This window comes from Anomaloglossus baeobatrachus, chromosome 1 (genome assembly GCF_048569485.1).
Source record: "Anomaloglossus baeobatrachus isolate aAnoBae1 chromosome 1, aAnoBae1.hap1, whole genome shotgun sequence".
In the NCBI taxonomy this organism is placed as follows: domain Eukaryota; kingdom Metazoa; phylum Chordata; class Amphibia; order Anura; family Aromobatidae; genus Anomaloglossus; species Anomaloglossus baeobatrachus.
The window spans coordinates 124942945-124956344 of record NC_134353.1 but is presented as its reverse complement, the minus strand read 5'-3'; the positions used below and the strand labels follow the sequence as shown (position 1 = coordinate 124956344).

The 13400-nt window shown below is 39.0% G+C and overlaps 1 protein-coding gene and 1 long non-coding RNA gene across 2 annotated transcripts in view; one reads left to right on the top strand and one right to left on the bottom strand.

The window, feature by feature from the left end:
• CORIN (corin, serine peptidase) overlaps positions 1 to 13400 on the top strand; it is a 467012-nt gene that overhangs the window by 201162 nt on the left and 252450 nt on the right. The window lies entirely within an intron of this gene.
• On the bottom strand, positions 11187 to 12768 carry LOC142307367 (uncharacterized). Its single transcript, XR_012753980.1, has 3 exons — positions 12708 to 12768; positions 11678 to 11748; positions 11187 to 11453 (listed from the first exon to the last, which is right to left on the bottom strand). It is a non-coding gene; the product is annotated as an uncharacterized LOC142307367 (long non-coding RNA).

Sequence of the window (13400 nt, the reverse complement as noted above, 5' to 3'; positions counted from 1 at the left end):
TAACCTTCTCAAGAATTGTGTTCCTTTGTACTCTATTTTTTTAATCTTCTCTGGACTTGTGTTCCCTTATACATTATATTTTTTTAATCTTCTCCGGACTTGTGTTCTCTTATACAGTAATTTATTTTTTTTAAATCTTCTCTGGACTTGTATTCCCTTCTACACTCATTTTTTTTTTAATCTTCTCTGGACTTGTGTTCCCTTAGACACTATGTTTTTTTAATCTTCTCTGAACTTGTGTTCTTTTGGTCACTATTTTTTTTTAATCTTCTCTGGACTTGTGTTCCCTTATACACTATTTTTTTTAATCTTCTCTGGACTTGTGTTCCCTTATACACTAATATTTTTTAAGCTTCTCTGGACTTGTGTTCCCTTCTACACTATTTTTTTTTAATCTTCTCTGGAGTTGTGTTCTTTTTTACACTATTTTTTGAATCTTCTTTGGATTTGTGTTCCCTTATACACTATTTTTTTTAATCTTCTCTGGACGTGTGTTCCCTTGTACACTATTTTTTGTTTTTTTTTCATCTTCTCTGGACTTATGTTCCTTTGTACAAATTTGTATTTATTTATTTTTTTCAAATCTTGTCTGGAGTTGTGTTCCCTTCTACACTATTTATTTTTTTAATCTTTTCTGGACTTGTGTTCCCTTGTACACTAATTTTTTTTTAATCTTGTCCAGAAGACTGTATCAGGGTCTGCAACAGGGGTGGACTATTGTTATCCTGAACATAGATGTTTATCAAATCAGTCAAGAAATCTGAGTTGCAATACAGGATAAAGCGAGTATTATAGCTATAGAATACTTTGTCTTCCTCCAAGTTTATATGAACTGTGTATGCTGTAAGGGATGGGATTGGTGCTGTTAGACTCAAGTCATTTATCACTAGTAGCGCTGACAGCTCAGAAACCTCATGCACATAAATTACACACCAAATGTTGGAGCTGATTCTTATTCCATCATTCTTGGAGGTCCTGAGCTCCCTGAAGTGCCTCTGGAAATAAACCAATAAACCTGTAGACTCCCACAATGCACACACCTCATCATGACACAGCCACAAAACCCTACAAAACCCCCCCAGAACAAAACCATCACTGTCATTGCCCACATGACTTGCAATGACAGTCATGTAGAAGGTAGATACTCTGCTTCTCAGACTTATTCATCCACTCACATAGTGCAGTAGGTTAACAGTGAGCTAAGTGCACCTCAAAAAAAAAACAAAAACACCTCAAAACAAAAAAATTCACACATTTACACCACACTTCTTGTTGCCATTACTTTTCAATAGAGTAACACAACTTAGCTTCATAAAGTAAGGCTAAGGAAGAAACAAACTTGTTAAATTTTAAATTTAATGTACAAAAGGTTCAGGGCTTGTAAAAATGACAAAAGTTGAAATAAAAGGACAAACACACAAAGCAAAACTAATGAAAATAAAAGAGACAAAGAAACTTCTTACTGATTAGATAGGTGAGAAATTCAGTGGAGGAGAACCTTTAAAATTTGGATAGATGTAGAACTCTTAAGGCCCTGTCACACACAGAGATAAATCTGTGGCTGCAGTGAATTGTGGACAATCAGTGGCAGGTTTGTGGCTGTGTACAAATGGAACAATATGTCCATGATTTCACTGCAACCACAGATCTGCCAAAGATTTATCTGTGTGTGTGACGGGGCCTTTATTGTTTCTCCTTGGTCTGAAGGCCCCTTTACACACTGAGACTTTCTAGCGATCCCGACCTGGCTGGGATCGCTACAAAGTCTCTGGTGAGTTGCTGTGAGCTGTCAAACAGGCAGACCTTACCAACGACGCAGCAGCGATACGGACCTGCAGATCGACCTAGCTGGTCATTGGGGACGTGTCAAAGCAGCTATTTGAAGGGGAAGTCGCTAACGATATCGTTGTAACGGTGTCAAACACACCAATGCATGCTGCTCAGCGGGAAACAAAGGACCAAAAAATGGTCCTGAAAGATTTGTAGCGATCAGTGACCTCACACCAGGGGCCAGGTCGCTGATGCGTCTCACACACTGCAATGTCGCTGGGGAGGTCGCTATTACGTCACAAAACCGGTGACGTTACAGCGATGTCGTTAGCGATGTTGCAGCGTGTAAAGGGGCCTTGACACTTGGCATCTTTGGATGAGATATTTTAGAGTCTTATCTAGACCTTTCAGTCCTCTTCCTGGTCAGGTGAGAGCAGAATGGTTTATTAAAAGGAAAGTAAAAATGGTTTCAAGAGATAATTCTAATGTATGTCATATTTTCCAAAGGAACCCCCTAATGCAATAATATGACCGTCATGTTTCCAATTATATTTTTTGACCATCCTGAACACACCATAGTCCAGTTTCCCAATTATAAAAATCCTGGTGTTTGAAACCACAGAAACAATTATGTTCCCTGAGCATGGCTATATCTGTGAATTGCCTTGAAAGTGAATTATTGTACAGATGACATTGACATATTTATTTATTTTACTCACTTATGTAGCGCTAATAATTCCACAGAGCTTTACAAACGTGATTATCACTGTCCCCATTGGGGCTCCCAATCTAAATTCCCTATCAGCATGTCTTTGGAGGAAACTGGAGAACCGGTAGAAAACCCACACAAACTCGGAGAGAACATATAAACTTCTTGCAGATGTTGTCCTTAATAGGATTTGAACCCAAGACTAGGAATGAGCGGATCCGTGGAAGTTTGGGTTCACCAGTTTCTGCGGGACTTCAGATAAGGGTCAGTTCGGCACCCTTCTTGACATACTTGACCTGAACTTGATTCTGGAGCCCGAACTCCATTGCAATTCAATGATTGGGCAATTTGGTTCTCCACCCACATGCAGCCAGCCTTAAGTAGAGCATTTCCATGGGAGGGAGCATTTTGGGTTTTTTTGACACACTACATCTAAAAATGTTGTTTTTTTCCCCCATTGAGAGCCATTCAGAGACAGCAAGCGATTTACACAGGGCTGAGCTTTGAGAACCCCTGTGCTCGATTGAGTGGTTTACATACATACAGCATCCAAACTCCAAACTCGGACACTGATTTGTTTAAAAGTCTGTGTTATATATGAACGCTAACTTTACAGTTTGGGTTCGCTCATCTCTACCAAGTACCAAAGCACTGCAAGGCTGCAATGCTAACCACTGAGCCACCATGAGGCATCTTCATCATGCTTTGTTGGTGTCACTAGTGTGGGCTAAAGACAGCCAGGCATCATGGCTGCAATTATCTTCACTTATTTATTAGTATGTCTTCGATAATGAGGAAGCACACAGACCAGTTGGTCTTCCTGTAGACGGTTGACTTCTATCCAAAGTGGTTCTCTCTATTCCCATAATGAGATTTATGTTTGTGCAGTAATATAAGGCTGTCGCCTTATTAGTGCCATCCCAGGCACCTGCATTCTAGTGTCTTGTAGTAAAATGTGACCCTGCCTCTCTACAAGTTAACGTAAGGGTTTCCTTGAAGTATTAAACATATTTATAGCTTTCCCCAAGGAAACAAGGTGGGAATCAGTGATGCTATCTGGGTTTTACACATACTGACTTTGTCGCCTTCAAAAGTTTCTAAAAATTATATTTCCGTTGCAATTTTTCACCAACTGGGATTACGCCAGGAATAAACTTGAATAAAATCAACATAAATATGAACGGATAGTGGCCGTCTTCTGACCACTTTCTTTTTTTAACTTGGAGGTAATTTTGGATATTAGGATTTTACTTCTATCTCTTTATATCCACAAAGTTTAGATGATAGTCCAAACAAAAAGAGCTACAAGTATTCCTGGTAAAATCAATATTTTTATTCTCAGTACAGTCATAAAATATATAGCATTAAAATTCAGCAAAGGATGCCAATGAATATATGAGGGACATAGATAGGTTATATAGAGTAATGGCTCAGTGGTAAAACTTGCCTATGATTCAATGAGTAATAAATATCAATAGACGAGCCAAAGTATATTAATAGTACAGTGTGAACCACATATAGAGCCTAAGATAGTACAATTTGATCAATAAATAAATACATGTAGTAAATAAATTAATTTAAGTAAGGAAAAAAGGATAAATGAGTTTCTAGTATGGCTAGCTGATCTACTATGGTCCTTAAAGTGCAAAAGAATTCTGAAGGATCGATCTGGCATATATACCGTATCTGCTGGTTGTCCAGTGTGTCATAAGTATATATTTCGCAAGTGGTAACACTAGCTAATCCATATAATGCTAATGTGAAACCACACGTTATGAACCATAGCTACTGTATGTTAGATTAAAAAACAAAAAGCCAGCACCAAATGTGCACTACAGCACTAAACATTCCAAACTGTACTTATTTTAAAAATTTTGAGATTTTTGGCAAAAAATTGCAATTTCTTGAGCTGCTTCGCCACGTCACGGCAAATCTTATTTGAAGCAGTCCTACACTAAAATATTTTTATAAAATGTGCCATACGGCCTCACATATGAATAGTAGAACTGCTCTTAGCAGCACTCACCTGGTCTATTTCAATCCCGTACCCATGACTGAGTCATGGCTGTGGGCGGGACAGGTCCAAGCAAATGCTGCATGAAGTAAATAGCCTGTGGACAAAGCCTGATGACTTAATGTGAACAGTCACCAACCGCCAAAATCTAGACAGATGGAATACATCCCAAATTGGGGTGCAAAGCAAGGTGGAGGTCAACCACCGACCAATTCAATGAAGAAAAAACAAAAAGCAGCACCAAATGTGCACTACAGCACTAAACATTCCAAACTGTACTTATTTTAAAAATTTTGAGATTTTTGGCAAAAAATTACAATTTCTTGAGCTGCTTCGCCACGTCACGGCAAATCTCATTTGAAGCAGTCCTACACTAAAATATTTTTATAAAATGTGCCATACGGCCTCACATATGAATAGTAGAACTGCTCTTAGCAGCACTCACCTGGTCTATTTCAATCCCGTACCCATGACTGAGTCATGGCTGTGGGCGGGACAGGTCCAAGCAAATGCTGCATGAAGTAAATAGCCTGTGGACAAAGCCTGATGACTTAATGTGAACAGTCACCAACCGCCAAAATGTTAGATTACCTGCAAAGGTGCATGTGCCTCTCTGTATCTACGTCCCTCCACCCTGACGCGCGTTTCGCCCTGCTTCCTTGGAGGGCAAACCACGGTTCATAATTTTCTATTATCATATTTTCCTTACTTGAATGAACATATTTAGTACATGTATTTATTTATTGATCAAATTGTACTAAACTTAAGTCAGCGTTACACGCAGCGACTTATCTAACGATATATCGCCGGGGTCACGGATTCCGTGATGCACATCCGGCATCGTTAGCGATGTCTCTGCGTGTGACAGCAAGGAACAACCGTTAACGATGGAAAATACTCACCTTATCGTCCATCGTTGACACGTCGTTCCTTTTTAAAAAATCGTTGATTGTGGAGGACGCAGGTTGTTCATCGTTCCAGAGGCAGCACACATTGCTATGGGTGATACCCCGGGAACGACAAACAGCTTACCTGCGGCCGCCGGCAATGTGGAAGGAAGGAGGTGGGCGGGATGTTACGTCCCGCTCATCTCCCTCCCTCTGCTTCTATTGGGCGGCCACTTAGTGACGTCGCTGTGACGCCGCACGAAGCGCCCCCTTAGAAAGGGCGCATCTGCCCTGTCAGAATATAGAAAATACTGACAAATAAATACAAACTACCGCTCTTTGGGGAAAGGGTTTGGATAGACCTTAATGCATCATAAATGTTGAAAAAAGGGAGTCAGACGTAAATTTAGATAGTAAAACTAAAATAGATTTTATTTATCATATAGAATAAATGTTTAAAAGGTCAAGAAACAACATAACGATCCAGGTATCCGGTCACGTATATTGGTGACTGGATATATAGAACCTAAAAAATGGAAGGGAAGGGAAAATGAGTATGAATGTTTCAACACGCTGGTAGTGATAGGAGGGGGTGGTTAATAAACTAAAATACCTGAGTCCTGCAGATAGGAGAGGATGTCAGCTCGAGGGTGGAGAAAGGGGTAGGCTCCCCACACCACACCTGTACACGATAAGAGGGCGCCTACAATGAAGTATAGACTAATTATACACTAAAGTGTAGATTAGACTGGTAAACTAGGCAGAAAGCATACCGGTAAGGGTCTTGCATGGATTTGAGGGCGATGGTTGAGTAGGAGATAGCTCTCCACACCAGTGAACGGAAAAAAAGCGCCTAAAATAAAGTATAAACTAGTTAGTTAGTAACGCCAAAGAAGTGTGGGTTAGAATGATAAACTAGACAAAAACCATATCAGTAAATGTCTTGATTGAGCTACAGTAGGGCTCCTGGTGATGTTTAAAAACCATTAGAGGGTACCCAAAAATTGAAAAAAGTGAGCAGAGCCAGCTATATTAGAACCTAAAAAAAAATAAATATTTCAATACTCCTTGTTTAAAAATATTTAAATATAAATATATTATAAAAATAAAAATATTAATATAACAAATATATATTAACCCCTTAACGACCGCGGGCAGTAATATTATGTCCCTGCGGTGATAGTTTTAATCCCTACCTGCTGCTGCGGGCTGCAGGCGGGGATCCGCGCACATGTCAGCTGATTTATACAGCTGACATGTTTGCTTAGAAGGTACGAGTGGAATCGCTATCCACCCGTACCTGTTAACTCCTTAAATATATGACAAGATATGACAGCGCCATATTAACAGCGCTAGTAGTAGATCGGTACTCAGAGGCCAATACCAGAAGTCATATGACGTGATCACGTGACTTCCGGTGGTTGTCATGGTAGCACAGGGTCATGTGATGACTCCTGTAGCTCACATGACTCACTTACTGTTTCACCGAGCCGAGAGCTATGTGAGACAGGAGATAAGCATATCTGGTGTTCACAGCTGTGTACCTGTGATCAGCAGATATGGAAGAGCGATCAGACAGCTGATCCATATAGCCCCCTAGGGGGAGTAGTAAAATGAAAAAAAAAAAGGTTAAAAAAAAGTTTTAAAAAATAAAAAAACGTAAAAGTTCAAATCACCCCCCTTTTGCCCCATTGAAAATTTAAGGGTTAAAAAATATACACATATTTGGTATTGCTGCATTCAGAAATGCCCGATCTATCAAAATATAAAATCAATTAATTTGATCGGTAAACGGCGTAGCGGCAAAAAAATTCCAAACACCAAAATTACGATTATTGGTGGCCACATAGTTTGCGCAAAATGCAATACGTAGCTTCTGCGTAAAAATGGTAGCATTAAAAAATAACAGGCCGAGACACAAAAAATAAGCCATCACTGAGCCCCAAATCTAAAAAAAAATGAGAACGCTATGTGCGGAAAATGGCGCAAAATGTACATGACTTTTTTTGGACAAACTTCAAATTTTTTTTAACCCCTTAGATAAAATTAAACCTATACATGTTTGGTGTCTACGAACTTGCAGCAACTTGAGGCATCACAACAACACATCAGTCTTACCATATAGTGATCATAGTGAATAAAATATCCCTAAAACAATAGTGCAATCACACTTTTTTTTGCCATTTTTCCGCATTTGGAAATTTTTGCCGTTATTTAGTACACTCTATGGTAAAACTCATGGTTTCATTTAAAAATACAGCTCGTTCTGCAAAAAAAACAAGCCCTCATGTGACCATATTGACTGAAAAATAATAAAGTTAAGTCTCTTGGAAGAAATATGACGAAAAAAACCCGGAAAGCGCAAAATCGGCTGGTTGTGAAGGGGTTAACAAATATATTCCGTAAAATTCCTATAAAAAAACCCAACAACCGTACACAACATGTGTAATTAATTGTAGTAGTTCTGAAGATATATATGTATATATATATATATATATATATATATACACTGTATATATATATATATATATATATATTATATATATATATATATATATATATATATATATATATATATATATATATATATATATATATATGTACAGTTAGGTCCAGAAATATTTGGACAGTGACACAAGTTTTGTTATTTTAGCTGTTTACAAAAACATGTCCAGAAATACAATTATATATATAATGTGGGCTGAAAGTGCACACTCCCAGCTGCAATATGAGAGTTTTCACATCCAAATCGGAGAAAGGGTTTAGGAATCATAGCTCTGTAATGCATAGCCTCCTCTTTTTCAAGGGACCAAAAGTAATTGAAAAGTAATTGGATAAGGGACTCTAAGGGCTGCAATTAACTCTGAAGGCGTCTCCCTCGTTAACCTGTAATCAATGAAGTGGTTAAAAGGTCTGGGGTTGATTACAGGTGTGTGGTTTTGAATTTGGAAGCTGTTGCTGTGACCAGACAACATGCGGTCTAAGGAACTCTCAATTGAGGTGAAGCAGAACATCCTGAGGCTGAAAAAAAAGAAAAAATCCATCAGAGAGATAGCAGACATGCTTGGAGTAGCAAAATCAACAGTCGGGTACATTCTGAGAAAAAAGGAATTGACTGGTGAGCTTGGGAACTCAAAAAGGCCTGGGCGTCCATGGATGACAACAGTGGTGGATGATCGCCGCATACTTTCTTTGGTGAAGAAGAACCCGTTCACAACATCAACTGAAGTCCAGAACACTCTCAGTGAAGTAGGTGTATCTGTCTCTAAGTCAACAGTAAAGAGAAGACTCCATGAAAGTAAATACAAAGGGTTCACATCTAGATGCAAACCATTCATCAATTCCAAAAATAGACAGGCCAGAGTTAAATTTGCTGAAAAACACCTCATGAAGCCAGCTCAGTTCTGGAAAAGTATTCTATGGACAGATGAGACAAAGATCAACCTGTACCAGAATGATGGGAAGAAAAAAGTTTGGAGAAGAAAGGGAACGGCACATGATCCAAGGCACACCACATCCTCTGTAAAACATGGTGGAGGCAACGTGATGGCATGGGCATGCATGGCTTTCAATGGCACTGGGTCACTTGTGTTTATTGATGACATAACAGCAGACAAGAGTAGCCGGATGAATTCTGAAGTGTACTGGGATATACTTTCAGCCCAGATTCAGCCAAATGCCGCAAAGTTGATCGGACGGCGCTTCATAGTACAGATGGACAATGACCCCAAGCATACAGCCAAAGCTACCCAGGAGTTCATGAGTGCAAAAAAGTGGAACATTCTGCAATGGCCAAGTCAATCACCAGATCTTAACCCAATTGAGCATGCATTTCACTTGCTCAAATCCAGACTTAAGACGGAAAGACCCACAAACAAGCAAGACCTGAAGGCTGCGGCTGTAAAGGCCTGGCAAAGCATTAAGAAGGAGGAAACTCAGCGTTTGGTGATGTCCATGGGTTCCAGACTTAAGGCAGTGATTGCCTCCAAAGGATTCGCAACAAAATATTGAAAATAAAAATATTTTGTTTGGGTTTGGGTTATTTGTCCAATTACTTTTGACCTCCTAAAATGTGGAGTGTTTGTAAAGAAATGTGTACAATTCCTACAATTTCTATCAGATATTTTTGTTCAAACCTTCAAATTAAACGTTACAATCTGCACTTGAATTCTGTTGTAGAGGTTTCATTTCAAATCCAATGTGGTGGCATGCAGAGCCCAACTCGCGAAAATTGTGTCACTGTCCAAATATTTCTGGACCTAACTGTATATATATATATATATATATGTGTGTATGTGTGTGTGTGTGTGTGTGTGTGTGTATAGATTTAAATATATATATATGCTAAAAATATGAATACCTGAAATAGTGCTTGTCTCAAATTGCATCCTGACAAAGGGTAATATAGATTGGACGATGGTATCTATATCTGCAACGCAAGTAATGAAATTAGGGTGCTTGTACAAACACTATGCCTCACATAGGGGTTGTGGAACAGGGTTATTTACCTGACATGATGAAAGTTGGCACCAGTAGGAGTGACCTCCTTTATAGCTGGAGTAAAAGTCTTTAGTGGTAGGGGGGCAGGCTAATAGGAATGAGCTAATACCAGTCACAGAAGCTGCAGTGAGGACAAGAAGACCTTGTCTGGAGAAGCAGCACTGTTTACAGAAATCCAGCAATCAGAGAGGGTTAATGTAGGTCAATGGGGGTTAATGGAGGGTTAGTGATAGGTAGTCAGGGAGAGTAACAATGGTCATGGTTAGCCTGTAGCTCACTAATGCGTGGCAAATCTTACCTGTCCAGCAGGTGGTCAGAAGGGGGGTTGGTCGGTTGGTTGTGAGTTCCATTGGCTCGTACAGTTAAAGGGCTGAACGGAGACTGCAGGGTTTTGAACTGCCGAGCAGAAGAGGATAGAAGGTTCCTCCTGTCCTGCTCTGGTGCGCTCAAAGACTGTATGACTTCAGGGGGTCAGAGCCATCTCATTCTCCACCATCGCCCTCATATCCATACAAGACATCGGTACGCTTTCGGGCTAGTTTACCAGTCTAAGCTACACGTCCTTGGGATTACCAACTAATTAGTGTATAATTAGTCTATACTTTATTGTAGGCACCCTCTTATCATGTACAGGTGTGGGGAGCCTACCCCCTTCTCCACCTTCGAGCTGACATCCTTTCCTATCTGCAGGACTCAGGTATTTTAGTTTATTAGCCACTCCCTCCTATCACTACCAGCGTATAGAAACATTCATACTCATTTTCCCTTTCCTTCCATTTTTTTTAGGCTCTGTATATCCAGTCGCATGACTCTTCACCAATATCCTTGCCCAGATACCTGGATCTTTACATTGTTTCTTGACCTATTAAATATTTATTCTATATGATAAATAAAATCTATTTCATTTTTACTATCGAAATTTACGTCTGACTCCCTTTTTTCTAACATTTATAATATATTAAGCTCTATCCACACCCTTTCCCCATCAGGTAGCGCGGTAGTTTGTATCTATTTTTTGTCCATATTTTATGATTGTACTGTGACTAAAAATAGTGATTTTACACGGAATACTTGTGTCAAGTAGAAATTCCATAGTTTCTGAAATCACCTTCCTGGCAGCGAATGTCTGCTGATATCTCTGATTAATTGTCACTGAGAGCCGGCAAAGGAATTTAGACCACACAGATATCTGGTATAAACCGTACTCGGTGAGAGCAGGTGCACAGGAGAAGTGCTTTATTTTTTCAAGCCTTTTATAGAGCTGCAATGGGTTAATCCCTTAGTAAAATTTGTAAGTATGCCATTGGTTATAGTAAAGCATATGCAGAAAACCTGTGACATTTATGCATTTTTTGGGACTTCCCCTCCAGCCCCTCCTGTGTCTTCAACTCCATATCTTGCAGAGTTCTTGGCACGTAGCACCTCAGGCCATAAATTTGGACTTGCGCAAATAGCCAGTCTTTCTTATCACATCTGCATTTCGTTTCTTTGTATCAGTCTTCAGCTGCTGACCTTGGCATAGACATACTTGCTTTCCTGAGACTAGCAGTAATCAGAAAACAGACTCTTCCTTCTTATTAATATAAAAAAGAAAGTTTGGTTTTAGAAAAACATATAGGAATATACAGTGTATGTGTATATATATACACATATACATATATATATATATATATATTTATATATATATATATATATACACACACACACACACAATATATACACATACAGTATATATATATATATATATATATATATAGTCAGTAAAAAGCATATAGAAAAATATTTGCACTCTCACACCTGTGTAGCTCTTTTTGCTTGGAGTATCATCCAAACTTTGTGTATATATTCATGTTTTTGGGAGTCCACTTCTGTATAGGAAGAGCATTCATAATGTGACAAGTGATTTAGAGGAACTTGGGGCACTGTTCACTAAATAGCGCTTTTTTTCCGCTTGCATAAAATTTTATGTGCTGCCAATGATGGTTGCATACAACTCCAGGCAAAGCCTTAACATGCCGGTGTGCTCAATCAAAAGCAAAGATGTATCCAATATGAAAATAGAATAATTAAAGGCACTCATCGGTGCAGCTGTGCAGGAATTACTTTACTTTTCGGTGGAGGTTACATGGAGAGGTTTGCGGGATGGGAACACGATATCCGTCAGACGACGGCCGTTTCGCACTTAAACTCAGTGCTTCAGCTGGAGCACTGAGTTTAAGTGCGAATCGGCCGTTGTCTGACGGATATGGTGTTCCCTTCCCTCCCCGCAAACCTCTCCATGTAGCCTCCACCGAAAAATAAAATAATTCCTGCACAGCTACACCGGTGAGTGCCTTTAATTCTTCTATTTTCATATTGTATTCATAATATGATTGCTTGAGGACCACACTTTTCAATTTAAATTCTATATTTTTAATATAACATTCATATATTACAAATTTATTGGGCAGCAGGCAAACATATCCTCATGAAAAAATGTCCTGGTTCATTGCTAAGACACAACTGCACACTAAGTCCCCACCCAGTGGTCCCACTCACCAAGACCCAAAGATTGCTCCTAAAGCAACATTTTTGAGAGAGGATTAACATGGAAAAATAAATTACTTGAGAGTAAAACATTCTCAACTACATATTTTAAATTGTTGGATAAACCATTGTTTCTTTAGTCATGGGGGAGAGGAGGCTCTATGGAGCAGAACATAAGCTTTGTAACGCTGGTCATTACTGCTGGGTAAGAAATTATTAGATTTTAATGAACTGCTCAAGCTGATAAGTCAGCGCATTATTCACGCTCATATAGTTTGATGTCCTCGGCTATTTTCCTAACCTTATCAATGTTGTTCTAGTCAATGACACTGAATTCCTCTTCTCATCCACTTGTGTCCCAGCAAGAAGAAAAATATCTAGAGTATGATACTCTCCCAGAACATATCTGAGTCTCCTAATAACAGGGCAAGACTAAAAATAGTTTCACCATGAAATGCCGGAGATATATTTACACATGAGATTCAAAGTGAATTACTGCACAAGCAAGACTGATTACATTTACAAAGAGACAGAAAGGATATTAGATTATAGCATGAACTCCACTGTGCCATACAAATCAATGAATTTGTCTAATGTCAGAGGTTCTACTGAGAAAAAGCAGAAATCAAAGCACCCGCATTGTATTCATGTGGAGATGTCATCTTCTGCAGTCTATAAAGACAACCTGGATACAAATGCTAAATAATTCATAGAAAGTGTAGGCTTTCATTATCTGAGGACAAAAAAAACATCATATGACTTTCTTGATAGCATCATCCTACCGCTGCCAACTTCTAAATATACCGTTGGGTGGAACCGTGCCCTTTGAAAAGCCAATAGTGAATGAGATAATCTTTAAATACATGACATTTATAAGCTGATGAGGAGGAAATGTTATCTCGGTTCAGGAAATGGAATTGGTAACAGTAACCTATCACCGATTCATGTAGAATCCGCAGGAGTGTTACTATGTATTTTATCACACGTTTAATGA